Below are 6000 nucleotides of genomic sequence, written 5' to 3'. Positions count from 1 at the left end.
AAAATTATTCCAGTCGGTTTGACGTATTTGCCGATTCGTTAGCGTAATTACCATCTGCCGCACCTCAACGTAGTCCGAACGATATAAAGGCGAGCGGTCGATACCGATGTCGGTTAATAAAAAAAATCAATTATCTCAGTCATTACGAATATTTTTACCAACGAATAATTTTGTGCTTTTAATCTGCATAAATTTCATAAGGAATTTCGCGGGAGAGTCAATTCAATCTAATTTAATATTATTTATACGCGCTTCCCCACGTGCGTTGTAACAGAAATTTCATTATGAGCAAAATGACTCCAGTACCAAATAACTTACTTTAATTAAAATTTGCACGCGATCACGTTATAATATAAATCTCTCACGTGGTAATTATAATCTCACAAAATGTATTCGCAAACAGAATATCCCTCCAATTACATCGGCGCGCTCTTTCGTTTTTCGGTACGGCGTCACTTTGTATATGCCGAGAAGTTCTCTACACACTTGGTAAGCGTAACCACACCGAACATTACGGCGACGCGAGGAAGCTCTCTTCCGCAGCTGCGCCGAGAAACGGGATCTTCGAAAGCACTCGCGTACTTCGCGCACAACAGACGCGAGAAAGTTAAAAGCTCGCGCGCGCACAACGCGCGCCTGTAGCCTTAAATATCCTCGACACGGACACTTTCATTTCCGAGTGTTTCCGCCCGGTGAGAAGCATCATCGTAGGAAATTATGGCCGCGGCACGGAATATAAGAGCCGGCGCCGGGGCGGTCACGGACGATGATCCCCGTTGTTTCGGAACTCGCGGGAATTACAGTGGTCTCCGGCGTAATTACACGCGCGAGTTAAATCACAATTAAGGCCGACGCGACGGCCACGACGAAAGGGAAAGAGAGAGAAAGAGGAAGAAAAGCCGGTGTAAATTCTTTCGTGTCCTCCGTTAATTAATTAGTCGACTCGTGCGGATATCGCGATCTCTGAGCGATTAGAGCCTGCTACGTCGACATCGAGGTGAGCGCAATATCCGTGAAACGAAGTTACACTTCCCGCAGATTAGATCAAGTTCACGGTTATTCATGTTACAGTAGCGATTATGACGACGACGATCGCGCCTTCTACGGCGTATATCGAACTTTGCCACCTCGCGAATTGCGCGATAATTACGCCCGATCCGGGGGTTCCTCGTAGCCCGCTTTGCCATTGCCGAAAAAGCAAATCCGCACCCTCGGGGGTTGCGCGTTCCCCTCCAATATGGGAGACGCGTCTGGCGAGATGGAGATAATGCGAAGGCACGCGTAAGCTCATCCGCCAGCGAGTTCCGCGCAGTGATAAGAAGCTACTCACAAATAAGGACCCTATGGTACCGTATGAAGTACTCGGGTAAGATACCCCGGGTGAGATTCCCGTAAAGCTCGCTTCGACGCGATGAATCGGCAGAAGGCAGAATGCAAAATATCCATCGTTGATATCACACGGATTTCAGATCGTATCTCCGTCGTAATTCATCTCAGTAATTTACTCCGGGACATTTCAACTCGGGCAAGAATCTCGCGCAAAAATCAGAATAATGGCCCGCGTGACGACTCGACGATTAACCAGGCGGGAGGTAACCCTGCCGGCTGTTTATCGATGTTCGAGAGGAAGAGGTGGAAATTAGTGAACTCAGAGGTACACCTCGCGAACGGATAGCGGGGGAGAAATTCGTTACGGCCTCTTCGCAGCCGGGTGTTACCTTTCTCGGGGAGGGAGCAAGACGAGAGAGATCGCCCAGAGAGAGAGAGAAGTGGGCGGACGAGAGAGACGGAGAGCGGGAGAGAGATAAGGGAAATACTGGTTTGGCATCTACGCAATTTCCTTCATTAGCATCGAATTTCCGCAGGATGCCCCCCTTCGTCCTCGCCCGCTCCGCCTCCGCCACTCCATCAGGACGTTTCTCTCTCTATCTCGCCGACTATGCCGCATCCCTCGTCGCGTTCCCCTTTCTCAATCGCTATCTACATCCCCAGCTTTCCCTCTCGGCTCGTTCACGGCAGCAACCCCCCTCCCCCCCCGGCATCACAACCGCCTCTTTCTGTCCCCTCGACGACGCGTCCTACCAAATCTCAGTGGCTCGACTGGAATACACGGTATCCGCGTTGTCGCCACCCACTGCAATTTGGTTAGTAAACTGAATCCCGCTAAATATAGAAGGTACGAGCCGCGAAAAACGAGAGAAAGGGAAAACGATTGCCGACTAGTTGCCGACTTTCGGCGATTGAAACTTTCGACCGAAGCCGAAGAGAGCCGATCATGGAAAACCCGCGGGAACGAAGGATATTAACGGTTTGCAGTTTGCAGTTGCGCCCGCTGCAGCCCCATCATAGATCTCACGACGGTCGTTAGTGGCTCTTAGATGGAGTGAACGTTTCGCTTTGATTGCGAGAGATGAGGAGTTTACTTCGAGCGGAAATGTGTGTTATTGACGACAATACGCGGAAGGTAAATTTAAATGCTTGCGAGTAATTTATTGAAAAAATATAAAAACGGAATCCAGTAAACAGTATACGGAAAATAAATAAAGATATTCGTAAAAGAAATATTTTTTCGATGATAATATCGAGAATATGAAGAGCGAAGAATAGAATATAAAGTAATAAAGATGCAAAGATAGAATGAAATTGATAAAAAATATATACGTATTTCAATTACGAATTTTCTCTCTCTCTCTCTCTCTTCCTCTCTTCCGCTAAATGAAAATACGCTTTCACCAAACACCTCTTGAACTTTGTTGCTCCTGACTTGTGTATGCGTTTTCATTTTCACCATGTCACCATTAACGCGCTCCACGTTACACGAATCTCGTCGCCTTGGTCGGTCGGTCGGGAGCGAGCGAGATAGATAGACACAACGTATTTAATGCTTTTTAATGGTTTTTCATTTGCAGCGCCATTGTTGCATATCGCGCGACACCGGATAACTGAATTACTTATAGGCCACGGCGCTTACGAGCACGTAATTGGGTGTGTGCATACGCATTGGCGTATAATAGTAACATAAGTGTATAGGTGAGATCCAGTTACGCTCGATGAAACATGTTTGATTGCGTTGAAAAAACAATAATACCAATCATCGTGAGAGCGGGGGAGAGATATTAATTTTGAAAAATCTCTAACGCTATTAAGGTCATTCCACATTAGTTGCTAGTCGATTGCAACAGCCAATCAGAAGCGTCAATAGCACCATTAACGCTTCTGATTGCCTGTTGCAACAGGAGTTTCGTTTGCTTGCGATCGGCTTGCAACTAATATAGAATGATCATTAAAGGTATTTCGAAGAGCAGTGTTCTATCAAATAATGAAGCGAGCTATATATCGCACTATAGATTGATACTTTTTATCTCTAAGACGCAGATATATATCGATTTTCTCCCAAATATACACAAAATGTTCCAGAATTCGCGATTTCAATCTTAATAAAAGGTTACCGATCAATATTGCACAATATAAAGAAATCGACTTCAAAACGTCCATTATAAAAATGCATCTTAGGATAATGAATAGCCACATTTTTCTCATTCTAATATCTTTTACGTATGTGTTTACAAGTCCGTTTGTTTCTGTCTCTATATTTTGCGAACGACGATTGTGTTTGTTCTAAAATATAGATATGGACAGAGAATACTAGAGAATCGATGCGAGGAGGATCGGTGAGATAAATTTAAAGGGACGAAAGTATCTCATGTAAAATCGTTCGCTAAATCATATCACATCTCGCGCGCAACGCACAAAGTGCACTTTGTCCGGCGCATCGTGCGCACCCCCTGGCCGATGCCGTCCGAGATCAAATTTCGTTTGCCTCGATTCTCAACGATCGAAATGCAATTTTCGCACAAACTCCGACACGAAACCGAACTCCGACGAGGCGTCATGTAAACTACGACTAACCAGGAACCAGGTTTGCGAGCGATCGAGTTGGATGACGCTTGGCAGATTTGGAGAGCGGACAAAAATATCCCGGCTGGCCGTCTCACAAGCGTGCCAAATCAGAAGGTAAATTGAACACTGTCGAAACCAATCGCCTTTAGCTATTGGTCTACGTGGAATTTTATTACCAACGGAGCCCGACTGGGATGATAGCTCTATCGTTCATCAGTGCTTTCACGCGTGATTTCGGAGCTAAACTATAACTTTTTCAGTACGGTACACGCGAGATGCACACACAACGTGGAAATTTGCAGCGCGTGCATAACACCTCTCGAAAGTTTCCTCTGCTCGTTAAAAATGCGGAGAACGTAAAAGCATAAAATTTCGCCAAACACGAATGGAATATCTAACGACGGGATTTCGCGTTAACAATAAAAATATCACCGTTCCGCGCGACGCGACGCAGTGTGTCGCGTAATCCCAGAAATTCGCGAGCCGAAGACGCGCGACGTTCGGTGTTAGACCGAGCAGGGAAGAAGGAAAATGAAAGGGCCATGGTGAAATAAAGGGGTGATGGTAGCGCGATATCGAATTGCCGTAGAGCTGCGGGAAAAGGAGCTCCACGGGCACGGCGAAATTGCGGAAGAATTGCGATGCACATACCTATAAAAGACGGCCTGTCAATAGCATGGACTCGCCGCACCGTGCGCGATTTCAATCGGTGTCTTCCCTCCTCTTTCCCCCGCGAAGCGATACGCGGTGCATACAAGGCACCGCGGCCATACGTATGCATGTCGCAGTGTGCTCGCACCTGCGCAAGCACAGGGGCGGATTTGCGTGGAAGGTAACGAGTGTGCGACGATTGAGACCGGCATAATTTCGGTGAATTGAATTGGCGGTGTCACGAAAGGGAAAGGGAGTTTTGCGTCTTGATTATCGCGGTTGCATCGTTGTAAATAAATCCGACGACGACGACCTTCGCTCACTTATCTAAGTTCCCTTGTCCGACGCGATGTTCGCTTTAGTTGAAGTAGATTGCACCTTTTGCACCAAGAGTGAAACAAATGTATAACCTAGCGGTGAAAGGAAAAGGACAGACGTGCAACACTGGTTCGGTAAAACGAACAGGCCTATTATTCGTACACAAAGAAAAAATTACATTCAAGTAAATAATTACTCTGATACTCCTTGGCAAATTTTTACTTGGATTAAGTAAATTTTACTTGGTTCGTGTATTATATATTATTTGAATATAGCAAGAAAGTACTACATTCAATTAATAATTACTTCGTCCAAGTAAAAATTTGCTAAGGAGGTATTAGAATAATTATTTATTTTAATGTAGCACTTTCTTCTTTCAATGTATTCAATGAATAGAAAAGCGATTAAACTCTTCGATTTATTCGTGAACGAGTGAACGACTCGTGTTTCCATTGCGCGATTGTTAATTTCAGGCCTCGGGAAAGCTAACATCCGCCCCTGCACGGGTAAGCACGCGAAGAAGTACCCCTCGGGATGTGTATCCGCGGCGACTTCGATATATAAAACTCGTCCGAGAAATTTCCCGTCGCGTCTCATTCCGACCGTCTTATTTCGTGGTCGAAAGGATTCCGCGAGAATCGGAAACTCACCCCGGCCAATGCAGTTGACAGGCACAAAAGAGAAGAGTCGGTGCTTCGATATCACCGAGCCATTATGCGATACGACAAGAAGCACGAGAGAGCGCAGGGCGAGTTTGCCCGCGAAGAAAATATCGCGTCAGTATCGTCTGACAATTTCGAGAAATTAACGATAATTCGATTAATCTCGAAAATGATGACAGAGAAAGGAATGTCACTCTATGTATAAATATTAAAAAATATATATATATATAAAGTTGTCACATACATACACATATCATCGTGGATATATGCGCGTGACGTAAAAGCCGCGAGACCTGTTCTCAAACAGAAGTTGATGGATCTATTCTTTTATGGAATAATATCAATCATTAAAAGAAAACGCGTTTCATTAGAAACCGCCGTACGGGCGAGCGTGTTGTTCGTGAAAGTAAGTTTTCGTGTACCGATAACAGAGTTGGATGAAATTACGCGCTAACCAAGCAAACCCCCG

This window comes from Dinoponera quadriceps, unplaced genomic scaffold, assembly GCF_001313825.1.
Source record: "Dinoponera quadriceps isolate SergipeBrazil2010 unplaced genomic scaffold, ASM131382v1 scaffold533, whole genome shotgun sequence".
Lineage (NCBI taxonomy): Eukaryota > Metazoa > Arthropoda > Insecta > Hymenoptera > Formicidae > Dinoponera > Dinoponera quadriceps.
This window is presented reverse-complemented; position numbering follows the sequence as displayed.